Source organism: Equus caballus, chromosome 2 (assembly GCF_041296265.1).
Source record: "Equus caballus isolate H_3958 breed thoroughbred chromosome 2, TB-T2T, whole genome shotgun sequence".
Taxonomy (NCBI): Eukaryota; Metazoa; Chordata; class Mammalia; order Perissodactyla; family Equidae; genus Equus; species Equus caballus.
In genome coordinates this window covers 69,170,043-69,197,888 of record NC_091685.1, presented here as the reverse complement: position 1 = coordinate 69,197,888, position 27,846 = coordinate 69,170,043, and the positions used below count along the sequence as shown (strand labels likewise).

At 36.5% G+C, this 27,846-nt stretch overlaps 1 protein-coding gene across 1 annotated transcript in view; it reads left to right on the top strand.

Annotated features, from left to right (window-relative positions):
• Positions 1-27,846, top strand: part of GALNTL6 (polypeptide N-acetylgalactosaminyltransferase like 6) — a 1,097,978-nt gene that overhangs the window by 651,298 nt on the left and 418,834 nt on the right. The window lies entirely within an intron of this gene.

The following is a 27,846-nucleotide window of genomic DNA, read 5'->3' as shown; positions in this document are numbered from 1 at the left end:
AAATTATACTTCAATATAAAAATAAATGAAAAATAGAGATTGTAATGTCATGGCTCAATCATCAAAAATATAATTTGATCAAAACTGTTACACACGTTTGTGTTCTCTATCATAAGATTTAGAACCGGGGAAGGAGGTGAAAATGTTTCCAGATCCCACCCTCTGGTACCACTTGTCTGTTCTTTTGCCATGGAATAATCTTGAACAAATTGCTTGAGATTCTAGAGCTAAACAAATTACACCAAATTCCCTGGGATTATAACAGTGATGATGATGATAATGTTGAATTTAAAGCAGTTTGAGGACAAGGTAATGGTTAAAGCATACAGTTCTGTGGTGGCCTCTTACTTTCCTGTGGTTGACAGTGTTAAATTTTCAAATGAATGAATAGGCAGATACATTCTGTTGCTGGAGCAAAATCTAACTTTTTTCAAAAGCTGCTGTGCTGAAATATTGTCGTTTTTCTCATGAGGACATCACATTCTGGGTTATAATTTCTATAATATTCCTTTCAGGTCCCATAGTGTATTTGTGACTGTGAATAGTGTTCCTTTGAAACTTTACTTTATAGTCTATGATTAAAAAATAGTAATAATAAACTTTTTGAATTTTCTAGGATGTTAGAGGACTTTATTCTTATCATTGAACGTTCATTGAAAATGTTTTGAGATATCTTAACATTAGAATAAAAAAGTGGCTAAAAATAATTATTACAAGTGATCTGATTATTTATAGTCTATCCAAACAATCATGCTGAATTTTAATAAACATAACAATAGTGGCAATGGTTGGAATTTCTTTCCTAGCTCACTCCTAAAATGACCCAATGTAAGCTGATTTATAGCTGCTACCAGTTTATTATTCAAAATTATCTTTTCTTCACATAAGAAATAAATTTTTCTATTCAAACATGGCAAAATATGAAATTACAAATTCCAGACTCATTCAGAATCAACAAATCCATGCTTTCCAATTTGCAATTAATATTCAACTTGCATCTTGGTATCAGCAAAACTTTGTGTTTATTGGGATAAGGGATGCAGAATTGTGGCCATCAAAATTTCAGATTCAGTTCAGCAGATCTGTGACATCCTAAAGAGATAGTTCTGACACTGAAACTCCTGGTTTAAAAGAACCGAAGGTCTGATTCTTAATGTTTGCAGGAGGCTGTGAGTTGGATGGCAGAACCAGAGCAATGAACCTTAAATCCCCATTTAGCCACCCTCTGCATATAGAATTCATTTACGGAATCTTCTTAGACATCGCTTGATAACTGGAATCTGAGTTGTTTTCTTTGTTTTCATTTTGTTTTGCTTTTTCTCTATTAAAATTATTGGAAGAAAAGAAAATATTGAAAGTTTCAGTTTTTTTTCTTTTCTTTAAAACTTGTTTTACATTTTTTGCCTGTATAAGTGGTTTCGCAATGCTTCACGCTTTTTGATTGAGTAAGTGCATCAACATTTCTTGATGTTTCATCAGTGGGAGGGAGTTTGTATTTCTTCCTATTCTATAAAGCAAGAGAGATTATAATTTAGACCATGAGGTGGGGAAAAAAAATCTTGTTCAGAAGTTTATCCGTTGATGTTTCATGATAATAAAATTTGTCATTCAACGTTTCAGATTCCAATGTTTCAAAGTGGGTGACATAGACAAAAACTTTACTAAATGAATATGTACTTACCAAGATTTTTAATGGATAGGATTGTACACATGGTAGAATCAAGTGATAATAAAATGACTAGTAAAAATAAAATAGGAAATTTTTAAATGCTTACGGATTTTAAATCCTTATGGAAACAAAGCTGCCGAAACATTTCACAAGTAAATAATTGAAATGCAACAAGCACCTGTATGATTCCTACTATGCTCCTCACTCTCTTCTAAGTCCTTACCTCTTTTATTTTCACAATGATTTTATGAAGTAAATACTGCTTATTACTTTATCGAGAGGTAATACTTAATTTAAGCAGATGAGGTGAAAAAATGTGCCCAAGTTCACAGAGCTAATGAGTGGAAGAAGCCAGATTTAACCTAGGCAACCTGATTTCTAGGTCTGGGGTCCTAACTCCTACCCTCTGTTCTCTGACTAGATTCATTTGTATTTATCTAGTGAGGCACACATGTTAAAGACTTCTACGTCTGTTGATTAGTTCGCTCAACCAACATCCCTTATGCAGCACCTACCATGTGTCAAGCACTATTTCTTCTGATCACATAGCAATTATATTACTAAGAAATCATTCCAACAATATCACCCTCATTCTCTGGCCAGTTTGGACCATTTCTCCAGGCAGCCTGGATGTACTGCTCAGTCAGAAAAAATTTCTTGAAAAGAAATTTCCCTCCATCAATATGTTAGTGCATTGGTTCTTGAAATTTCCCATATTTTGGAATCACCTGTAAAGCCTTTTAAAACTCCAATGTCCAGGCTGCACACCACACCAATTAAATCAAAATCTCTTGGGGTGAGATTCAGGCATCACTCTTTTTCATAGCTCCCCAGGAAACTCAAGGTACAGCAAACCTTGAGAAACAATGTGTTAAAGTATTCTGTTTAATTAGTGTAGGGGAGGAGAACATTTCCTCTCCCCAAAATGTGGGTTTGTCTGGCCGGAGAACGAATTAAATTCACATGAGACAGAATAGCAAGAAAAAATTAAACAAAGCTTTATGAGGAACCATGGCCCGGGGACTTTCTTCCCAAAGGAAGAAAGGGCACCGAAGAAGTGGGGTGCACAGAGTGGTTATATACCCCCAAACAGGGTGTTTCACATGTGATTGAAAATGTCCCTTTTACAACAGTCATGAGGCTGCTCTGTCAGCACAGCGCTTGGTGGAGGCCGATAGGTCTGCTGTCCCAGTGAACGCCGCAGGGTGGCAGGTGTGTTGCCTCGGGCTGGGGGGGGGGGGGGTTCACAGATGAGCGCCGCAATCGGTTCCCAGCCTAAAGAAAGATGCTTAATCTTTAAGGAGATGCCAACATTGGGAGGGGGAGGGAAGTCAGTTACAGGAGGTTACCAGAGAAGCACAATAAAATGCAGATTTAAGTCCTTGCCTTTGGTATTGATTAAGAGTTTCTAGAGAGAAGGTCATCTCCTTTCTTCTTCCTGGTACAGAGAGGGAGGCACCTTTTACAGACAGAGATTTACCTTACAAATGTAAATGTGTCCTAACAAAGGGCAAGTTCCATTCCTCAGAGCCTCCTTCCCTGTCCCAGTTTATCAAAAGCAATCAGCCTCAAATAATCCTGATGCCAAAGAGACATATCTTGGGGTGGCCAATTCCAGGTCCCCACATTAGCAAACTGTCTAAAATCGTGTCAAGTGCCCGTTAACAACATAAATAGTAATGAAAAATATGCGTTAAATTTTTGAATTGGTAAAATTCCCCAGCATTGTTGTCAAGCAAACTGATTCACATTTTGACTATTACTTCATAGATTTGTGACTTTGGGAAAATCTCCTCTTATGAACCTCAATTTCCTTATCTGTAGAGTGAGTATGATAATTATTACCTTTCTGAATCTTTGTAAGAATTAAATAGGAAAACTAATGTGAAGCCAAAATGTTCTGCCTTTCCTGGCCTATAACCATGGAACTTGTTGCCATTAATTACTGCGCTCAAGTACCCATAAGCTTGACCCTCCCCCGCCAACAAAATATCAGTGATCTCTCTGAATTTTCAGGGTACCCTCTTATGCATGCTCAATAAGAGTTCTCTATGTATTTTCCTTCCTGTCACCTCCCCTTGCCTCCTAGTAGCAGCCCCTGCTGCCAATTAGCGATGTCATCACTCATTTGAAAAGTGCTTTCCTCCACTGGCAATCAGTGTTTCAGCCTCAATTTGGCATCCAGCTCAAATGTGAGACAAGCTTTCCTTCTTAATTCCTAACAGCACCACAGACAACAGGCCACAACACTGAACAAGAATTTATTGAAGATTTCAAAATGACAGACTGACTTGCAACTGCTATTAGATGTTATTAAGTTCGGAGCTCACAGGCCCCATCCCAGCCTTAAGGTTGCTTCCAAGTCCACATTTCTGTCTAGCTCTCCATTAGCCTCCATGCACAAAGGCCAGCTTACCTTATATCACTAGGATGGATTGTTTGATGCAGAGTTCTAGTGTTGTTTCCCAAAACATCAGGGCATATTTGTCAAGGGTCTGGGTGATTTGGTCTTGAACATCCCATAAGGAGCTGCACTAAGTTCTATCTAACCTCTTGTCCCCGTCTCTCCTCTGTAGTAAGGTATAAATCTTGCTTGCAAGTCATTCTTGCTACTCCCACAAACAATGCTCTGTGATTTGTAATCACTGATCATTCACTGCCTCCATCTCAGTGCCATCTTCATTTCTCTTCAACTTCAGCCACAAACATATTTTGATATACTGCAAAGTTGGAATAAATCACAGAATTTGCTACCACCACCACTGTCTATATAAAATAGAAATGGAAAGGAAGAGAATAAAAAAGAAAATTGGGAAAAAAGCACACAAGACTGAGTAACCCTTGTTACTCTAGCTGTTCATGAAGCTACAGTTGATATTTATAACCTCATTCCTCCACTGTCCATTTTGTGTTCCCATTGCCCACAGCTGGCACTTCAACAGATTGGAGTTTATGTCTTTGTGGGGGGGGGCCCAAACCTTTATTTCTAAGGAATCTAAACTCTCTGTGATCCCACCCAATTAGATTGCTCATGTCTTCAATACTTTAACTACTAAACACAACAATACTAGGAGGCAGCCCAAAGGACTTTTTTGGTTTCCAGACATACTCTTCCTTGCTTCATTTTACAGCAGAAACGTATTTCCCTTTAGTAATCAGATCAATTCCCCTTGGCAACATAGTAATCCTTATTATTGCCTCTTGGCGCCATGACATGAGGAGCCCAAAATAATTGACTGGTGATCTCAACTTCCAGTTCAATGAAACCATTGTTGTATTCCTAGTGGAAGCATTCTACCATTGTGTCATAAGGTTCTTATCTAGAAGAAGCTCAAATCATGAAGACAGGAAGCTAAAATTTGTGTCTAGGTCATTCAGGTAATAGCAATAGCAAATACTTTTATAGTATTACTATTTTGGGGGCACTCTCCAAAGTGATTTACATATATTGATTTATTTAATCCACAATACTATTATTAAGGACTTTTATAAATTATGAAACTAAGACACAGAGGCGTTAAGTAACTTTCAGGGTTACACAACTATTAGGTGGTCAAACTGGAATTCAAACTCAGGCAATTTTGTACTAGAATTAACTACCACTCTATAATAATTCTCAGTAATATAAGTGCTAATCCTACTTTCACTCATTGTCCCATCCATTCTCATCATTAGAGAAAAGGCATCATATATCTGCGGTTCAGAGTACATCCTGCATGACAGTATCTCAGATTAGAAAGATGTTGTCTCCCAATCCATACCATAACTGTTTTTTTAAAACTTTTTATTGAGATTATGATAGTTTACAACCTTGTGAAATTTCAATTGTACATTATTGTTTGTCATTCATGTTGTAGGTGCACCCTTTCACCCTTTGTGCCAACCCCCCAACCCCCCTTTCCCCTGGTAACCACTAATCTGTTCTCTTTGTCTACATGTTTAACTTCCACATATGACTGGAGTCATACAGAGATTGTCTTTCTCTATCTGGTTTATTTCGCTTACATAATACCCTCAAGGTCCATCCATGTTGTTGTGAATGGGACGATTTTATCCTTTTTGATGGCTGAGTAGTATTCCATTGTATATATATACCATATCTTCTTTATCCAATCATCAGTTGATGGGCACTTAGGTTGCTTCCTCCTCTTGGCTACTGTAAATAATGCTGCGATGAGCATAGGGGTGCATGGGACTTTTGGAATTGCTGATTTCAAGTTCTTTGGATAGATATCCAGTGGTGGAATGGCTGGGTCATATGGTATTTCTATTTTTAATTTTTTGAGAAATCTCCATACTGTTTTACATAGAGGGTGCACCAGTTTGCATTCCCACCAGCAGTGTATGAGGGTTCCTTTTTCTCCATATCCTCTCCAACATTTGCTACTTTTTATTTTGGTTATTTTTGCCATTCTAATGGGTGTAAGGCAATATCTTAGTGTAGTTTTGATTTTCACTTCCCTGATGATCAGTGATGATGAGCATCTTTTCATATGCCTATTGACCACCTGTATATCTTCTTTGAAGAAATGTCTGTTCATGCCTCCTGTCCATTTTTTGATTGGGTTATTTGATTTTTTGTTGTTGAGTTGTGTGAATTCTTTATATAGTATGGAGATTAACCCTTTGTCAGATATATGACTTGCAAATATTTTTTTCCCAATTGGTGGGGGTTTTTTTCCTGTTTCAACACTGTTTTCCCTTGTCTTGAAGAAGCTCTTTAGTCTGATGAAGTCTTATTTGTTTATTCTTTCTATTGTTTCTCTTGTCTGAGAAGACATGGTGTCTGAAAATATCCTTTCGATACTGATGTCAAAGAGCATACTACTTATATTTTCTTCTAGAAGCCTTATAGTTTCAGGTCCTACCTTTAGGTATTTGATCCACTTTGAGTTGACATTTGTGAACGGTGAAAAAGAATGGTCAATTTTCATTCTTTTACATGTGGCTATCCAGTTTTCCCAGCACCATTTGTTGAAGAGACTTTCTTTTCTCCATTGTAGGCCCTCAGCTCCTTTGTCGAAGATTAGCTGTCCATAGATGTGTGGTTTAATTTCTGGGCTTTCAATTCTGTTCCATTGATCTGTGCACCTGTTTTTGTACCAGTGACGTGCTATTTTGATTACTGTAGCTTTGTAGTATGTTTTGAAGTCAGGGATTGTGATGCCTTCAGCTTTGTTCTTTTTTCTACGGATTGCTTTAGCAATTCAGGGTATTTTGTTGCCGCATATGAATTTTAGGATTCTTTGTTCTATTTCTGTAAAGAATATCATTGGGATTCTGATTGGGATCACATTGAATCTGTAGATTGCTCTAGGTAGTATGGACATGTTAACTATGTTTGTTCTTCCAATTGACGTGCAAGGAATGTCTTTCCATCTCTTTATGTCATCATCAATTTCCTTCAGGAAAATCTTGTAGTTTTCACTGTATAGGTCTTTCACTTCCTTGGTTAAATTTACCCCAAGTTATTATTCTTTTTGTTGCGATTGTGAATGGAATCGTGTTCTTGAGTTCTTTTTCTGGTAGTTTGTTGTTAGAGTATAGAAATGCTACTGATTTATGCAAATTGATTTTATACCCTGCAACTTTGCTGTAGTTGTTGATCATTTCTAATAGTTTTCTAATGGATTCTTTGGAGTTTTCTATATATAAGATCATGTCATCTGCAAACAGTGAGAGTTTCACTTCTTCATTGCCTATTTGGACTCCTTTTATTTCTTTTTCCTGCTTAATTGCTCTGGCCAAAACCTCCAGTACTATGTTGAATAAGAGTGGTGAGAGTGGACACCCTTGTCTTGTTCCTGTTCTCAGAGGGATGGCTTTCAGTTTTTGCCCATTGAGTATGATTTTGGCTGTGGGTTTGTCATATATGGCCTTTATTATGTTGAGGTACTTTCCTTCTATACCCATTTTATTGAGCGTTTTTATCATAAATGGATGTTGGATCTTGTCAAATGCTTTCTCTGCGTCTATTGAGATGATCATGTAGTTTTTGTTTCTCATTTTGTTAACGTGGTGTATCACATTGATTGACTTGCAGATGTTGAACCATCCCTGTGTCCCTGGTATAAATCCCACTTGATCATGATGTATGATCTTTTTAATGTATTGCTGCATTTGGTTTGCCAGAATTTTGTTGAGGATTTTTGCATCTATGTTCATCAGTGATATTGGCCTGTAGTTTTCCTTCTTTGTATTGTCCTTGTCTGGTTTTGGGATCAGGGTGATGTTGGCTTCATAGAATATCTTAGGAAGTTCTCCATCTTCCTCAATTTTCTGGAACAGTTTGAGAAGGACAGGTATTAAATCTTCTTTGAATGTCTGGTAGAATTCTCCAGAGAAGCCATCTGGTCCTGGACTTTTATTTTTGGGGAGGCTTTTGATTACTGTTTCAATTTCTTTACTTGTGATTGGTCTATTCAGATTCTCTATTTCTTTCTGCTTCAGTTTTGGGAGTTTGTAAGAGTCTAAGAATTTATCCATTTCTTCTAGGTTGCCCAATTTGTTGGCATATAGATTTTCATATTCTTCTCTTATAATCTTCTGTTTTTCTGTGGTATCCATTGTGATTTCTCCTCTTTCATTTTTAATTTTATGTATTTGAATCTTCTCTCTTTTTTCCTTAGTAAGCCTGGCTGAGGGTTTGTCAATTTTGTTTATTTTCTCAAGAACCAACTCTTTCTTTCATTGATCCTTTCTACTGTCTGTTTTGTTTCAATTTCATTTATTTCTGCTCTAATTTGTATTATTTCCCTCCTTCTCCTGACTTTGGGCTTTGTTTGTTCTTCTTTTTCTAATTCTGTTAGGGGTAGTTTGAGATTTTTCTTGTTTATTGAGGTGAGCCTGTATTGCAATGAATTTCCCTCTTAGGACCGCTTTTGCTGCATCCCAAATGAGTTGGTATGGCATGTTTTCATTTTCATTTGTCTCCAGATAATATTTGATTTCTCCTTTAATTTCTTCAATGATCCATTGGTTGTTCAGTAACATGTTGTTTAATCTCCACATTTTTGCCCCTTTCCCAGCTTTATTGGCTTTGGTATCAGAGTAATTCTGGCCTTATACAATGAGTATAGAAGTAAGTTTTCCCTCCTCTTAGAAGTTTTGGAAGAGTTTGAGAAGAATTGATATGTGTTCTTGTCTAAATGTTTGATAGAATTCACTAGTGAGGCAATCTGGTCCAGGGCTTTCTTTTATTGGCAGGTTTTTTATTACTATTCAATCTCCTTACTTGTTATTGGTCCCTTCAGATTTTCTATTTCTTCATGATTAAATCTTGGTAAGTTGTGTTTTTTAAGGAATTTATCCATTTCTTCTAGGGAGCATAGGTGGCTATATTTTTATCAGACAAAATAAACTTTAAGTCAAAAACTGTCATGTGAGATAAGGGAGAGTATATCTTATGATAAAAGGGTCAATTCATCAGGAAGATATCACAATTACAAGTTTGTATGTACCCAACCTCTGAGTACCTAAATATATAAAGCAAACATTAACAGAACTGAAGAGAGAAATAGATAGCAATACAATCATTATGGGAAACTTCAGTACTTCACTTTCAATAATCGACAGAACATCCATATAGAAAATCAATAAGGAAATAGTAGACTTAAACAACACTATAGACCAAATGGACCTAATAGACATATCCAGAACATTCCACCCACAGGCAGCAGAATAAACAGTCTTCTCAAGTACATACAGAACATTCTCCAGGATAAATCACAAAACAAATTTTCAAAAATTTAAAAAGATTGAGATCATGCCAAGTATCTTTTCTGACCATAATGGAATGAAACTAAAATCAATAACAGAAGAAAAACTGGAAAATTCACAAATATGTAAAAATTAAATAGCACACTCCTGAACAACAAATGGGTCAAAAAATAAATCAAAAGGAAAATTAGAAAGTATCTTGAGACAAAATAAAATGAAAAAAAGACATACCAAAACTAATGAGATACAGCAAAAGCTGTACTAAGAGGGAAATTTATAGCAATAAACTCCCACATTAGGAAAATAAGGCTCTCAAATAAACAAGTTAACTTTACACCTCAAAGAACTAGAAAAATAAGAACAAACTAGGCTTAAAGTTAGAAGAAGAATGGAAATAATAAAGATCAGAGCAGAAATAAATGAAATAGAGACCAGAAAAATAATAGTTTTCTATTGCTCTATGAACAAAACTCAGACTTGGTTTTTTGAAAAGATCAACAAAATTGACAAACCTTTACTTAACTTAATACTAAGTAGGAAAAAAACAGACAAGACTCAAATGAGTGAAATCAGAAATGAAAGAGGAGACAGTATAACTGATGCCACAGAAATAAAAAGGATCATAAGAGATGGCCAAGAAAAATTACATGCCAACAAATCGGACAACTTAGAAGAGATGGATAAATAAATAAAATTATATACCAATTTCTTCTTAACTATCTGCTTGTGGTGCCCTTTTCTGTCTCTGGTCAGCAAGGAACTTCTATTTCTTGTAACTAGTTCTTTGAAAAGGGCTTCCATAGCAAAACTTTTCAACATTAAGATGCTTCACCCCCCCCCCCCAAGTGCCATTGTGCCACAGAACTATTCTTTATATAATTTCCATCCATCCACTTGGAGGAGAGAAGAGGGGAGTTGAGGACATATCTGTGTTCAGAGACAGTCAGGCACAGCTTCCCATTATAACTGAAGAGTCCATCTTCACTCATTAATATTTTTTTCCTCAAGAGCCCAAATTTCTTTCTATGTAGTCTGGTTTTCTTTGGAGAAGCCCATTCTCTAAGAGAGGTCTATAAAAATCTAAATTCCATTTGTGGACTGGATTCAAGTTTTCTCTCAGAGTTGATGGGCCTCATGAACTAATATGATTAGATCTATCTCATGCATATTCCCTGACAGTTAAGTCCTAAAATAGTCCCTGATGGAATACTGGCTGATCCAGCATATGTAGAATCTCTCTAAGAAAGAAAATAATCGTGCCTAGTTTCACAAATCAGCATAATTATCTCAGGCGCAACCAGAAAACATATCTTTTTCTATAGGTCTGGATAAAAACAGCTGTTCTGATCATAAATACTTCTTCTTAAGGCATTATATTCTGTTTGGGCTGCTGTTTACTTGGTCTCCCCACTGTGGTGCCAGAACTTTAGTTGAAATTGTTAGTTGAGAGTCACATGGACCAGAGAGCTCATTATAAAATTACTTAGCTCCTTAGTTGATGTAGGCAGCTAAAATGTGAATTCAAAAATCCTTAATTCACACTCTGAATACTCATATTCAACTCCCTGATGGTTACAGAATAATTCATGGTATAAAACTCTCAGTTTTTTTGCTTAGGAATTAACATGTCTTTTATGATTAATTTTCCACAAGCCAAAAGTCTTGAAATAGATGTCTTCAGTGGCAATTTAGAGTTAGGGGGAGGGAAGGAAGAGTGCTAATGCTTCTTATCTAATGATTTTTCAAAATTGTGGATGAATAAACTCATATTAGCTTCCTTTTGGAAGAAGCCTTGGAAGATGAATTGTGTGCAGAGTCCAGGTTCTCCACTCTTCTATTCCAGACTGCTATTTTAGCAGTACCAAGGCCTGACCCAGCAGGGTGAGACAGGTTACTATCTGTGACTTCAGTGACTTGGAGGGCAAGTTGGCCTAATTCTTGGGGTCAGTGAGCAAATCTATTATTCCTTACTTTAAGCTATGTCTATCAAACTAACTTTTCAAAGTAAAAAAAAGTTATTTATCCCTCCATCTACCTCATCTTAATTCTCAGTTGGCACAGAACTCAGGAGGAGAGAAGAAATATTATTCATTGGGTCCCACCAAAGTCCAACTTTAGGAAGAATTATAATATGTGATAACTACATGGAGAAGGATGGTAAAAACACTGATGCTTTGTCATTGACTGCTCTGTCTTCCTCTTCCACTCCTAGGCACTTGTTCATACTGGTATCAACAGCGCCCAGACTTACTCCTCAACTACTACTTAACCTTATCCTAAGCCCAACTCCTTAAAGAAAAAAAGCACTAGAAGAAAATTTAAGGGTCAAAAAGGGGAAAAAAAACAATTCAGTTATGAACATATTAGATTTGGGCTGCCTCTGAGACATCCCAGTGTGTAGGTCCAGCAGCAAAGCTTCCAAGGGAAGAACAGTGTTGGAGATTTAAAGGTGATAATCTTCAGAACATAGGTTGAAGCCTGGGCGCCTGGAAAACATCAGGGATCAAAATCTGGGCTGAGGAAGGAGAATCCATCAATGAGTTTGAAAAGAAATCTGCAGTTGGAGGAAAATGTAATACTATAGAAGCCAAGGTATGAATAATGTGTTACTAGGAGAAAAGAGGGACCAGTGGTATTTATTTCATCTAGGATTGCAGTCCACACTAGATTTGATCATTTGGAGCTCATTGGTGATCTTTGCCAGATGTATTTTAGCCAAATGTTTGGGAAAGATGCCCAATTGTGTGAGGTTGAGGGGTAAAAGGGAGCTAAGAAATTAAAATCTTAGACAAGCTTCATGTCTAAGAAACTGGATGAGGAAGTAGCGAGGGAGGGAGGGCAGCAGCCAGAAGAGCTCAAATAGCCCAGTATGAAGGCGATTTTTTAAGTGTCAGAGTTCTGAGCATGTTTATCTGCTGAGGGTAGAGAGATAGTGAAATGGAGAAAGGAAGGAGGTGGGAGGAATGCAGGAAAGACATAATCAATGGGGCTAGTTCCAGAGGAAACAGAAAGCAATTCGATTAACAGCAGAAGTGGATACTGTTATGGGCTGAATTGTGTCCCCCAAAATCATATGTTAAAATCCCAACCCCCAGTACCTCAGAACGTGACTGTATTTGGATAGATAGATCTGTATTTGGAGATAGATAGATAGATGTAATTAAGTTAAAATTAGATTCATTAGGGTGGTTCCTAATCCAATATGACTAAGGTCCTTATGCAAAGAGAAGATTAAGATACAGACAAGCACAGAGGGAAGCCCATGTGAGGACACAGAGAGAGGACAGCCATCCTCAAATCAAGGAGACAGGCCTCAGAAGAAACCAAGCCTGCCAACACCTTGATCTCAGACTTAACTGTCAGAAAACAAATTTCTGTTGGTTAAGCTACCCAGTTTGTGGTACTTTCTCATGGCAGCCCCAGCAAACTAACACAGATACATTGGCCTTGAACAAAAATAGAAAAACCTTGTTGTTTCAAAGTAGAGAGAAGGAGGCAAGTACGGATACTGGAATGTTTCTTTAAGATATTATTAGTATATTAATTTTTTTATATTTTTATGTGACCAGACCTGCTAAGTGAACTGACAAATAGACCCTGCAGAAAAGGCCTATAAGAAAATAGCCCATATATACCCAAATGTTAAAAAAAAATTGGAATAGCTGTCCCTTTGGATGATGTGGAAGTCCAACTACAAGGCTTCCAAAGGGAAACATATTGTGATCCAAGACTGCCTAGATGTTCCGAGTACAGGTTGTAAAAATACTCCTTAAAAGAAGGCAGGGATGCTATTCAGCAAGTCAGAAGGAATAAGCTAAGAAGAGCAATATCTTCTCAGTATTTACATCTTTTGGGCTTAAAAGGCTTGCACTGAGTTCAAGAAATTTAACATAATTGGGGAGAAAGTAAAACCATTATTTTTGTTGACTTAAACACGAAGAAGCACACCCTTTCTTTATCCTTGATAAATGATGAAGGCCTGCTTTAAATAATTCAGAAGAATATGGGAAAATTATGCGGCAATTGTCTACTGTTTCTAATAAAATATTGTCATCATCTTTCTTCAAAGCAGTGTACCAGTCACTTTTTTCAGTCCACAGACAGTGTTTTCTCAGCCATAGGTTTGCGATCTCTGGTTTTCTCATTGTCTCTCTCTGCTTTATATGGCTTGCCCTGCAGGCATTTTTCTGATCCTCCTTGAATTTGGTCTTCTCTCATATTGTCAAAATTTCTATGGATTCTATTCCTATCCTACAAAATACTAGCTATATCTTTCGATTGGGGGGACCCATATGTCCCTGGATTGAAATGGTGATGATGACAATTGTTGACTATCCCCTGCCAACCAGTCGTTAGATCCCCTAAAGCTGTCAAGTCTGTCACCTCTGTACTCTGCACACTCATCTCACTGCCAGTCTGTGTTCTCTGTACAATCTCTGATGTGGACTCACAGTGACAATTCGTGTCCACAGTATAGCCGCCCTGGTATCTAATCTTCACACCCCCTTGTAAGTGCTATTTCCAAAAGGTGCTAATAATAATAACAAGATTTTGCATGTTACACAGCCAAAATCCATGCTAGGAGCTTTCCACGGCACGTGGAAATTTCCATGTCAAATTAACTCTGAAACACAATGAAGAAAGAACTATTATTAATCCCATTTTACACATAAAGAACTAAGATTCAGAGTAGTTATATAATGTACCCACGGACATACAGCAAGTAAGTTGATGCATCTGATACTCAGGTCTGACCCCAAACCTTGCATGCTGAACCTCTGCTATACATTCTCCCACTTACCCTTGAAAATCATCATTAATTTTCTAGGTAAACAGATCAGAGAAAGCTCTTTACATGTGAGACCCAAAGCTTTTCCAATCACCTGGTGAATTCTCCTGCCTCTGGATAATCTAAGATCCAACCCTATCAAACCAATTGCTATTTTCCAAATTATCTCTTAGTTTCTGTGTTTCTGGTCTCGTACATGCTGTTGTTTCAGTTTTTTCCAGTAATCTGGCTGAAAATCTCAAATGTGCTATTGTAGACGTTACCATGCTTGATTAACAAGTATGGATTTAATTATATTATCAAAAAATCTTGCTAAAGTCAAGGAATGTTGTACCTGTTGCTTTTTCCCTGATTATTAAGTCCTAGGTTTCTTAAATTTAATCTTTCTAATTGTGTTTCCCCCTAACCCTTGTTAAGAAATAAAAGAGGATCTAAGACACAAGTCCCTTTCACCTTACTTACTAAATATTCTAGAATTACTGAAGTTGAACCCTGATGTTTTCTTTTTACCCCATTATATCATTATATCGAACAGAGTATAATTACTATAAAAATTACTGGAAGTGTTTACCCAGATACATTATTTGTCAAGTTTCATTCCCTTTTTAAAAAAATGGCTCCTTTTAGATTCAATTCACTAAGCATCAAAAAAAGTAAAAACAATTATAAATTGAATTTCCATGCAAATGTGGCCTTTTCCCTCTCTGCATCAATGCACATTCATCAAACTACTATGCCTTATTGTTGACATAGTGGAAAACCAAAAAATCACCATGTTCTAATTGTTTTTCTAGTTGCCAAGGTCAAGATTCATTTTTCCCCCAGAAAGTTTATAAAAGTCATTAGAGCTTAATGAAAGTTTAGATTCCTTGCTTATCAGAAAACTGTAGAGTAACTAATTCTCATAAACATTCAATTAGGTCTTTGAAGAAACAGATTCATATTTCTACCAACTACAGAGAGAATTATTGCTAAATTTCTCCCTCTGAAAGGCTTGAAGCAATTGTGGCATTTAAAAGAATTATTCCAGTAATTTATTATAATAAAAAATTACGTGGTATGGTAATGTGCAAGAAACATTAGCTAATCTTCCCACTATACGTAGTCTTAATCTATTCCTCTTCAGAGTACTGGCCTGATTGAGTCTCAGGTAAAGTGGTATGTGGAACCTTTGTAGAAAGTTCAGGACGGAAACTCTTTTTTTTTTTTTTTTTTTTTTTAAAGATTTTATTTTTTCCTTTTTCTCCCCAACGCCCCCCAGTACATAGTTGTGTATTCTTCGTTGTGGGTTCTTCTAGTTGTGGCATGTGGGACGCTGCCTCAGCGTGGTCTGATGAGCAGTGCCATGTCCGCGCCCAGGATTCGAACCAACGAAACACTGGGCCGCCTGCAGCGGAGCACGGGAACTTAACCACTCGGCCACGGGGCCAGCCCCTCAGGACGGAAACTCTTAAAGGGAAAACCTACAGTCCTGAGAATGCCTGAGGGCTGTGTCTATATGCATAATATTTTCAAGAATGTAAAATCTTTTATTCAGTGCATGATTTGACAATATTGAAACAACGTCAATTTCAGGACCTCTGCCAACAATACCTTATGTAGGTAAACCAACATGACTAGTTTAAATGATATTAGTATTCCAATTAATGTTTCTGAAGTTGTGTAAGTGACCAGAGTAACAAACACAGCCTCTCGTTGACTTATATTCCCACCATTAATCCCATGTCTCACACTTGCTGCCCAGAATTTCACTTTCTTAACCAGAATTAGCCCTGGAAAAAAATCTTTCCTCTTTTAAATATCATAATTGTTTCTTCTTCCAATTTGATTTAGATTTCGTGTTCTGGGGATTTCAGATTGTAACTGAAATAGGTTGATTGAGAAACAGGCTTGTAAGAGTCTGGGAAGCTGGGAAGCAATTGCTGAAGGAGAAGTACAAAAACAGCTAATGCATCAATCTCGTAATGTTTAGATTAATTTTCAATGAATTGGTAAATGCAATCCTAGCCTCAAAGCTTGAAAAGTTGACTGGCAGAGAATCTGGGAAAAATGTCACAAGAGAGTTTATGCCGTAGTATGATTATTTGGCTGCAAATGTCTCTGTCTCTTTCTCTGTGTCTCTCTCTCTCTTTCTGTCTCTGTCTCTCTCTACTTTAACAAATAAAAGTAATTAGAGTCAGAGATTAGATAACCAGAACTTTCTATTTATTAGTAAATTTACAACAGACAAAAGAAAGACCCTTTAATAAGCAAACAGAATATGCAATAATAAGATTAAGGGAGAATTATGGCTATCAAAGAGGAAAAAAGGCTAACAAGCAAATAACAACAAAACTTAAAGAGCTTTCAACAAAAAGAAAAGAAATTAACTTAAAGTCCACAGACTCAAGTTTCATTCTTGACACTAGATACAACAGATATAAATTATAACTCAACTCCAAGGACAATAGTATCTAATACATCTACCTCCTTTGCATTTTATCTAAAATACGAAAAACTATTTATATCATATTTCTGTTTCTACTACTTTGTATTTAACTTTTCCAAAAAGTAATGTATATTCTTAAACATGCGTGTGCACACACAAGCACACACACACATGCACACACTTGAACGGAAAGGCTCCTGTGCTCTCCAATTAGTTATACACATGAGAGGAGGGGACATTTGGAGTGAGAGTGCATCGCCACTGTATGTAGACGTCACTTCCGACAAGTGCAGACTCAGACATGGGGAGGAAAAGTCATCAGTGGATTCTTAGCCTTACGAATACAACTCTTCATTCATGACATGTTTATTAATTGTGCCATACATACTATTGTTAATTAACTCCAGAAATATTTTTGAAGTTGTAATTGTATTCAACATAACCTTTATGTTTTTATTTTCAGGTGTATATCCATTTTTAATGATTTTCCTTACTGCAACCATTGTTCTGCTAGTGGTGAAATGTCATCTTTATTGTTTTATTATATGTCAGATATTTCATAAGCATAGTGAAAAGTTCAACTATTATTTAAGAAATTCAACCAGTGCGTACATTCTATGTAGATAATTCACATCCACTACCACAATCCTTTCTGATTATGTGATATAGCCCTCTGTGTATAGGTTAGTTAGTAGAGAAGTTGAGAGAATTGCCCTTGATCACTTGACTAGCAAGAGATAGACATAGTGTTTAAAAACAGATCTATCTGACTCCAAACCCATGAGCTTTCCACAAATTCTTGTTACTTCCACTTTGCTATGAGAGGGTCCCATCATGCTATGAAGTCTAAATCTGTCTTAAAATATAAAAAATCTTCCACTTATTATTCCCCTTTCTAATATTTTGGCCATGGCATTGCCGCCATTGTCAAATTTTGATTTGCTATTTTAATTTTATAGTTTGCTGAAATTAATTTCCAGATGTGTCTTTCTCTATTACAACTTTTTAAGTGGCGGCGTGTCGCCACTCTATCTTAAAGACAGTATTTGATTTACAAGCCACGTTTGAAAATCAATGACTCAGCATTTCGGATTCTGCTGATTTATAGTCTTGTGATTTATTAGATGTGTGATGTTGATTATATTGTTTAATTTGTCAAAGTTATAAAAATTTGCCTGAAGGCAATGCAGCGTTGTTGGTTGGGGTTTTCATAAAAGTTATAGGCATTTGTGGTCTCCGCTCTCAACACTGTGTTCTATTTCATTTCATCATTTCACAGAAGTGGTTTTCTTTTCTAATATACACTTAGATTCATGAAATGCTGACATGAAGTGTGACCACTGGAAATGAATTTAGTGGTGCCAGGAGCATGATACCTTAGTTAAATTATGCAATGTATTCCTTGGGCAAAGGACTGGCTGTTCTTTTGCAGGCTGATCTATTTTTTAACAAGGTTCTTAACCACTCATGTGGTCCTTTAACAAGTATATGTCATTATCAATTACATAACGACTTAAATCTAAGAAAACAAAGTTTTCCAGGTCTGTAAACTCTGTTAAGTAATGCATGCCTGCTTTGATTAGTGTTCAATTACTCTGTAGTACACAACTGGACTCCATGGTTTAAAATGCTAACCTTAAACACACACACACACACACACACACACGCACGCAATTAGGAGGTACAGCTTCGCTTAAGTTCTATTCAAGGCTGATATTTTTGCTTAGATGTTTAAGTAAGTGCTCTTGTTGTAGAATTTTGAAAAATAGTACTTGTTATTTATTTTGTTAATTGTTCTCCCTTTTGTAATGATAACTCCATAGTCTTAGGATCTCACATCTAGATTATAAAAACTTCTTGAAACTTAGAATTTATACCTTTTAGATATACACTTGTTAGGTTTTTTAAATTGCAATATACTGTCACACAATTCCAATTTTATATTCTTTAAGTAATTTGTAACCGTGTCTTTTTCAGGGTATCTTTTGGCTTTTTGGGTCAGCTACTCTCAAAGTCAATTCACCATTACTATTTCAGAAACCAAAAAGAAATAAACTAGCTAAATGAACATGAAAACTAAAATAGGACATTATCAGAGAAATTTCTCTATTGCCATCCAATCTTATACTTTCACTCAGCTTCGCTGTATAGTTTAAAACCTGGTTTAACTGCTTGCTCATAAGTATTGAGTGACAGAGTATGGATAGTCCAATTACTTTATTTCTACTGTTTTGAAGAAACTTTCCAACAGAACATTTTCTTTAGCATCAATTTATTGCTATTTTTTTTACCACCACCTGACAAGTTGAATAAACTTCTCCCTGTTTGTTGCTAATGCTAAGGCTGAAAAGTGATGTTTATGGAAGATTCTCATGTTACCTGCTGAGCGTTCTTTTTTCAAGGATTTATACATTTGGCTCTGACTCTTCCTTTACAAAGTTTTATTCTGTATCATTTGTGTTGACCTCCATGACGTTTTCTATTATCCTAAACCATTAGAGCCTTAGTATAATGTTTTTAGGTAAAAGGTTCCCCTCGACACAATGTACTTTTGATTCATCAATTACTACCACAAAGGGAAAAGTTCAGCTATCATTCATTGAATTCGATCATCATATAGAGTTGATCTACATAATCCATATCCGCTGTAAACAATCTTCTTTTCAAAGCAAAAACCTCTCATTAGAACCAATGTGCTTTATTCTGCTTTCCTCTAGGTCTAAGATGATCAGAACAAATGCTTCCATTCATTCAGTTTGTCAAATTATTCATATCCTAGGTGTTAAAGGAGCTACATGCCAGGAAGTTTCGTGTCAATTTGATGTTCTCACAATAACTGTATCATCCCTCATGATTAGCATATTATTTCCTCTTCTCAATATTTTTATTTTCTATTTTTACTTTTATGAGTACTTCTTTCATTTTATTTGAAGCTGCCTCAATTCGTTCTAGAAAATAGAGATCACTAAACCTTTAACTATGGTAAAGATGGTATCAGTTGCAAGATGTGGGCATAGCCCATTCTAATGGCCCTGATCTACACTGATCATGCTGAATAAAGTGCTCAGAACAAGAAAGGATGGGGAAGCTGGGGAGACAGTTAGGCGCTCATCTACAAAAGGGGCATTTCCTGTTATTAAGTGCCTTCTAGTTGCTATATGCTCCCCTAGGCATTTTATATATGCTGTGATATTCTTGCTCACAAAAATTCTTAAATACAAATGAGGAAAGACTGACTCAAAGATTTATGTAACTTACCCAGGATCTTACATTTCATAAATGATAGAGTGAACTCAGATCTAAGGGTTGTTTGAATATGGAAGCTTATAAATAGAATAGTGGAAAGAACTTGCAGTCGTAAAAGCCTATGTGGAATCCTGACTTTTGCCATTTATTAAGCTCTATGATTACAAATAGATTACCTGGCTCTGAGTTTTATCCTTCTTATCTGTAAGATGTGGATAATAATATCTGCTTCCTAGAATTGTTGAGGGAGTGAAATAAAATCACACACATAAAGCTTTGAATAGACTACCTGATACATTCTAGACTTAGTAAATGGTTTCGATTATAAATATTATCAATGGGAAGAAGCTTAATGAAGAAACCATTGTGCCAGGAGATTTTGAGGAAAAGTTCAGGATGATCAGCAACACAACAGTGAGAATAAAAGTTTTTTACATAAAAATTGAAAGTGGTCGGTTGTCCACCTGGGTTTTGCTGGTCAGAAGTTCCCTGCCTTGGGGAAACACAGCTGAGGGGTGGCATCTGAGAGCACACCGGGAGCGAAGTGGAGAACAGTCTGCGTTGCAGTCTCTCAGTCACCGGAGCTGGCCCTGTCAATCAGTCTCTACCTCGAGTCACTGGCTGGAGAGGAGGACAGGACCAGAGGCGTCCACAGCACTAAGGGAGCGTTATTTCTCTGGTCTCCAGAGGAGTCTTCCCAAACAGCTGGACAATTTAGATAAACTCATTTTCCTGGGTCACCTTAAGAATTGTTTAACAAATATTTTAATCTCTCTGCCCAAACAAATATTGAACTGCCACCATAGTAACGTGATGTGTGATTTTCAGTTTGAAAAATAATTTTCTGGGAATAAATTAAGACAGTAGAAAGTTTAGTGACAGGGACTCAAAATCCGAAATACATGAAACTACTTACTTATTAGTTTCTTCCCTACATAGGTTTCTTCTTCCATGCCCACACTAATCTATTTATATTTTTGTAAAATTGATCTACATAACATGACTGTAAAATACATGAACATTTTCTCTAAACTAAGAGATCCCCAGAGATCTCATTCTTTTTCACAGTTCAGTTTTGTCATAGCAAATACCTTTCTCTTGTTTTCCTCTGTGTGCTATCTCGGTTCACTGGTTTTTGGTCTGTTAAGTTTATTCTCCTGTGGCAGTTTTTCCTGGTGGCTCTTTACACAGCCCCCCAAGGATGTTCCATTAGATGGTACCTGTTGCTTCCTGTGTAACCCAAGCCAAAGCAAGCTGCCTCTGCCTTGAGTGGTGGGCTCAATTCACAAGACCCTATGAAAGGCCCAGCACCCAATAACCTCCATCTCTTCTTGTGATTTCAGATTCTCCCAGATCATTGGAAGTGCATGAGGGTCAGAAAATGTCATAGTTAGGATCAACATGTACAAATCCTCCTCTCCAAAAATAACAATCACAACCACTGATTACATGAGCCTAGCACATCGCAAATGATACACCGCTTCCTTAGAGCCTGGGGAGGAGACATAATGATGATGATAATAATAAAGACTTGCAATTTTACAGAGCTTTATACTTTCTAAAGTACCTTCATATATAATATCCCTTTGAACACAATTTTCCAGAAGAGATCAATACTGAAACCAAGACAGGCATTAACCAGTGTAGGAAATTTTCTGCCCTTATTCAATACTATATGTATTAAAAGTTGTTGTCTGAGGTCATGGAATGGCCTATTTTCTCTTTTATAAGAAAAAAGGGATGATTTCTCTCAAAAACAAAAGCTAAAGATGGTTTTATTGCTAGTGCCTGTTCATTTATGGAAGTAAAAATTTCCATGCTGTTGCTAAATTATCCGCCCTCAAAATAATTGGGTCTTTTCACTACATTTTATTTCAAATTTGCCAGGCTGATTTAGGCAGGTAATCTTTCTATTAAATAATGTAAGAAAAACTCACAGAATACGTGTTCTTCAGGCTAGGCTTCTTGTCTTCAAAATCAGATTGTGATATGGTATTAAAGCAGCCAATAGGTATTTAAATGCTAATATGTTTAATTGCTTTGCTCTTTGCTAATTTCTCAACAAACAGATTTCCAAAGAAGAGGATTGTCTCCAGGTATTACCTCAAACCCAGCCCCTTGACACCTTTACAATAACAAGGGTAACTTGGGTGGTGTTTATACAAAAAATATTTCTACATGATTTATTCATATATTCTGAACAAGAGCTCATTTGTTGACCAATTTGATGGTCAATTTTCCCGATACTCCATGGCTTCACAAAACCCCTCAAGAATCAAATTTTCAGCTGGAAGTGTTAAACAAATTATGTTACAAACCAGTCTATGTTTACCTTCTCAGTTAGGCAGTATATATATTGGATGAGTTCCTGTGTTTCTTCCTATAGATATAACTGTTATATTAGTGACAAAGAAATTCAAATCTACATGAGCTTGTTTTCTTAATTAAGGCAAATGATGAGTGAGGTTTTGAAACAATGTGACTAAAGTTATCTCGTTGAATAACAGGGAATTGACACAGACTCACATTAACATTCTTCAGGAGGCTGCTGATGAGTTGATGTACATCCAACTTTAGATAATCAGCTGACTTGAGTGGTGACAATCTGATTTTGCAAAAACTAACAGCCAGAATCTTCCCAGAGAAACTGATTAGAATACGGAACTTTTCCTCAGTGCAGAATATTTTAACATCAGCAAATTATGTACTATGCAGTGGAGACAGAATTCTATGTTTGTCCACTGACATCAAGAAGTTTTGCTGATATTTCCCATATAGAGGCAACTAACATGTTTTGAGTGCTGACTTCACACCAGGTTACTTTACATAATGTAGCCTGAGTACATATTCAAAATTTATTCAACTTAACAAGCATTTTTTTTTCCCCATTTCTGGTGATAAGACAAACTAAACATTCAGAAAGACTTCTGCTAGTATAGAATACTTAAAATATTGAAAAAGTGTGCGTCTTTTTTTTAATAGCAAGGCTGATTAAAGTAAGACTTTGGCATAGTAAGACTTGTTCTGGAGGCAGAGTTTGCCTTAAGGACGCTTCCCAATTTCGAATGCTCTGGTCTAGACTTGAGAAGACTAGAGTCATGTTCCTCAAAGGCAGGACTCTCCCTTTCTTCCAGAGTATAAGTGCTAACAGCAACCTTTAGTCATTAAACAATCAAAATTGACCCCACATGATTCCAAATATGCCCAGACATGGAAATAACACCCTTAATTGAGAATTACTGACCTAGAGGCTGGGTCTTAATGAAGCATTAACTCATTAATTGCTCCAGCCAAGAGCAGCTGTCCAAAGCTTGGCCCTAGCAGTGTACAGGGTTGGAGAGACTTCTTCACAATTCCAAGACCCTCAAGTGTGACAATTTCAGTGATTAGACCAAGAAGGAAGGAAAGAAGGAGGCGGGGAGGAACTCATCCCATAAAAGTGAATTTTACTCCCTCTACTTTGGCTGTGGGAGGAGTAGAAAAAAATCAACAATCTCCTCTAGAATTCCTAACCCAAATCCACAGGTATAAATAGACTGAAAAGCCCCAAGTCAAATAAATTAAGATGAAAATGGTCCCAGGTTAATAGGTCACCCAAGAACCTGGCAGAAGTAAACAAAACTATACCTTAAATAAATGCAATTTGGACACATGCTTCAAAGATATCTGACAGATATATTTTCAAGGAACTTGGCCTCACAACACAAAATTACTCAACATTTGCAGAAAACAAGTGAGTAAAATTGCCACGAGCAAAATCAATGGAAACAACAAAATGCCAGCCAGGCCCACGAAGACCCCAGATATTCGAATTCTTGGATTCAGCCCATAAAACAAGTATTTGATATGTTTAAAGAAATAAAACCTGGAATTGAGAGCCTAAAAAAGTAAAAAGAAACTATCAAAATTGACAAAATATATTTGAAAAAGAAGCAAAGCAACTTCTTTAAAAAAAAATCAAAGAATTAAAATTAAAAACCCAATTAACAAGCAAATAGCAGAATAGGGAGGGAGAAATTACCCAGAACATAAGCCAGAGAGACAAACACAGAAAAATTTAAAGGAAACTTTCCATTTTGTTTATTCATTCTATTTTCTTCAAATTTAGTCTTTGTTTCTGGAATGAGTTCTTTTAAATGTCTAATTCCTTCCAGAGTACTGCCACCTCTGTTCTATCTACCTTTTCACCAATGATCTCATTTATGAGTCTTTGTAATTCTGATTTATGTTGTTCTCTATATCTTCTATCATTTCCTTAATTCTTTTTAGATTGCTTCAAAACATTAGGTTTCATTTTTATCTGTTTTTAAGGCACTTTTTGTTTTGGAAAACTTTCGTTGTCTCAAGAGAAATTATTATTCCCATCTGCTTTCTTGTAACAACTTTAGTAAATTTAATAACTTTAATAGCATTCAGTTATTAATTTAACAAATATTTGTTGAAGATCTAGTTTGTATAAGGAATTAGGATATAGGAGAAGACAAGACATTACCCACATAAAATATAGACAGAGCTAATGGAAAACATAGACAAATAAGTAACTATGATAAAATATGAAGAAACCAATAAAATATGATGTTTCTGTAGAAGCACAACGAGAAAATTTCAATTGTTGAGGGGATTAGAAAAGATTTCCCAGAGGAAGCAGAATGAAGTTTTGGGGAGAGCTAGGAAATGTGGTGGAAAATGTATTTTCAAAGAAGTGGTAGGCTCTGAGCAAAGGGGCATACGAGAGAAAGAATGTTTGGAAAGAAATGCATTAGCCTTGAGCTTCCTGTATATATACAGGAACTGGGAGTCACGTGACATTGATTGGGATGGGCAATGACAAACCTTAAGGACTTTAAACCAGGTAGTGGCTTAATTTGCTTTATATTTTTAAAGAGATTTCTCTAGTTGTTATGTTGAGAATAGACAAAGGTGGGAAAAGATTAGATACACAGAAACCAATTGGGAAGTGCACATAAGAAGGTACTGAGTACATTTGGAAAGAGGGGATAGATTTAAGGAATGCTAAGAAATTAAATTTATTTTGATTAAGTGAATATAGTTACCAGAATGACTGCAAGGTTTTAGGTTTTTAATTATAGGTTAAAGTGGAGGTATTTATTATAAAGGAAGCATTGAGCTGGAGCTTGCGTGGGAGGAGAAATAATGAATTTGGTTTTGAACAAGTTGAAAATGAGGAGCAGAAAATTATGCAAGTAAAGTCTGTGATTGGATTTATGTTTCAGGAGCTCAGAAGGTATATTCAGACTGTGAAGAGAGGTTTGAGAATAATCATTGAGATATTAACAGAGTCACAAGAATGAATAAGATAGTCCCGGTAAAGTCTGTGGAATGTAATGAGAAGAAGGCTGTAGACTGAATCTGAGGAACACCAACATTGAATGGTTGGTAAGGAAGGTGGATGCTGCAAAATAGCCTGAACAGTACTAGTTTAAAAGCAGACAGTTATCCAAGAGAATGTGATGACACAAAAATACAGTTTCCAGTACTGCCAAGAAGTCAGCAAGATAAGTACTTAAAAGCATCTGTTGAATTGACCAATATGGATATAACTGATGAACTAGACAAAAAATCGTTCTGATGATGTCTAGTAGAGAGGAGGTAGATTATGGCTTGGTTTTCTTATTTCTGATATGTTTTATTTTCTGTGAGAAACTTCAAAATCTTCCTTGTCGGTCTCTCCAACCAGACTTTAAATTCCCTGAGAGAATGAAACATGTCTTCTTACTCTTTATATCCCAAGTGCCACTTGTTGAACAAATGAATGAATAAATGTCTCAATTAAGGATCCTTCTCTAAAAAGGGGAGAGAATATCATCTCCCTTTTTTATTTCACAGCATGTTTTTAGGATCGTAACTTACATGAAACAGTTGTAAATTGTAAATCCTACAAAGAGATTGTTGTTATTATTTCCAGGTCTCAACAATTCAAGACTAAAACAGAAAAGGTGTCACAAGACATTTACGATTTATTGCCAAATGAATATTTACCAACAATAGTTGCTCTGGGGGTTCAGAAAAAATAGGGCATTTCAGGCTGAAATCATTATGGGATACTTTGAAGAATTGCTAGGAGACATTCAGGGTGGTGGAGGAGTGAGATACGGACAAAATTTAGTATCTAGGTGCCGGGAATGGTGAGTAAACCAGCAAGATTAGTGCAGGAAAGTCCTCAAACTTTTAAACTCATTCAAAATTCTTGGCTTAGACAAGAAAAATTCATTATTAAGTTTTAGTGATTGTTTTGAAAGCGTATTCATAGCATTTGCTGTTCTGCAGAATGTTTTATTATTCTAATAACAGTCAGTACTTGAACATGAAAGTGAATTTGCCCTCTTATTGTATAAATGGACTTCCGCTTTGGAGAGTAGAGAAAAGGTTGGCCTAAAAATGTCTCCTGATTTCTTGCTCCAAACTTGACCTTCTAATTTGGAAAACAGACTTCACAACGTTTTGTATGGAAATTAACAAAGTCATTTTACAACGTAAGGTATAGCAGAGAAATTTATTGATTTCGATAAGTTACAAGATTATTTCTTACAAGCATAAAATTATAGTACTATCCATAGGCTTAGAAGTTAAAGAAAAGAAGGTGAAGAATGTATGTGTGTGTGCATATGTGGAAATGTCTGTGTTCTAAGAAAATTGTGTGGAAAGTTGCACAGTCCCCTATTCTCTTTCTTGTTTTGTTTTGTTTTTCTGGTCTTTTTTTTTGTTTTTTTTGTTTTTGTGAGGAAGATTGTCGCTGAGCTAACATCTGTGCCCATCTTCCTCTATTTTATGTGGGATGCCACATGGCTTGATGAGCAGTGCTAGGTCTGTGCCTGGACAGAACCGCAAACCCCAGTCCGCCGAAGCTGAGCACATGAACTTAATCACTACTCCCCAGGGAAGGCCCCAGTCCCCTGTTCTTTTAAGAAAGAATGTTAACAGATATAAAGGAACCCTCAGACTTCTGGACCTTGCTCTGAGTCATGCAGATACCAGATAGAAAATGAAGGTTAGAAGACCTCTGCTTTGACATTTCTGCAAAGAACAATAAAACGGACTAGATCACTGTTACTGAAAGCCACATGACACTCCTCATCTATAGGATGATCTCCTTGTCTCCGATTTCACTCCTCCCTCTCCTTCCTTCACAATATTGCCAGAGGGATCTTTGTTCAACATAAATCTGATCATGTCACTCCTTGTCATATTACAGAAAGTGATGGCTCACCTTCCCTTAAGAATATAATCAAAATTCTGTAGGCTCAGAAGCAAGGCTTTCCACAATGTGTCTCCTGCCAACCTTGCCAATTTAACCTCTCATTACCACCCAATATGCACCCTACAGTCAGTCATAAAATATTGCTTGAATTTCTAAGTAGCTTATGCTTCCCCTTGCCTCAGCACCTTCCATGCCTGCTTTTCTCCTGCTTGCAATTTCTTATTTATCCTTCCAGGCTCAGCTCCAGTAAGACCTCCCCCAGGAAATTTTTTATGAAACACCACCACCCACACCATTGTGTGTGCATGCACAAGAGTGTGCTTGTACGTGTATGCATGTGCACACACATGCATACACACACACACAAGAACTGCATTTTATTCCCAATCACCCCAAACCCATGGCAAATTACAGTATTTTTCTTATGAGATTATGATTTTCCAATTCTCTGTTTCTGGATGATTGTGAGTCACTTGAGATTTTGTTCATTTCACACATAGTAGGTTCTCAAAACTTAGTTCCTGGATATTTAAGTGAATAACAGACTGACTAAGAAACTGAAGGTAGGGTTGATATTAACAGACTTATACAAATAAAACAACCTAGAATAGTGAAAATACTTAAGCAGGGAAAAAGAAAGTTTTTAAAGTTCCCTGATGCCCTATATGTCCCAATGTAAAGCATTTCTCCCCTCTCCCCACAAAAAGAAGTTAGCATAAAGCCTGTTCTAGTTCTCACCAGCGTCCCATATTATAGCACACTCTTTCAATTATTTG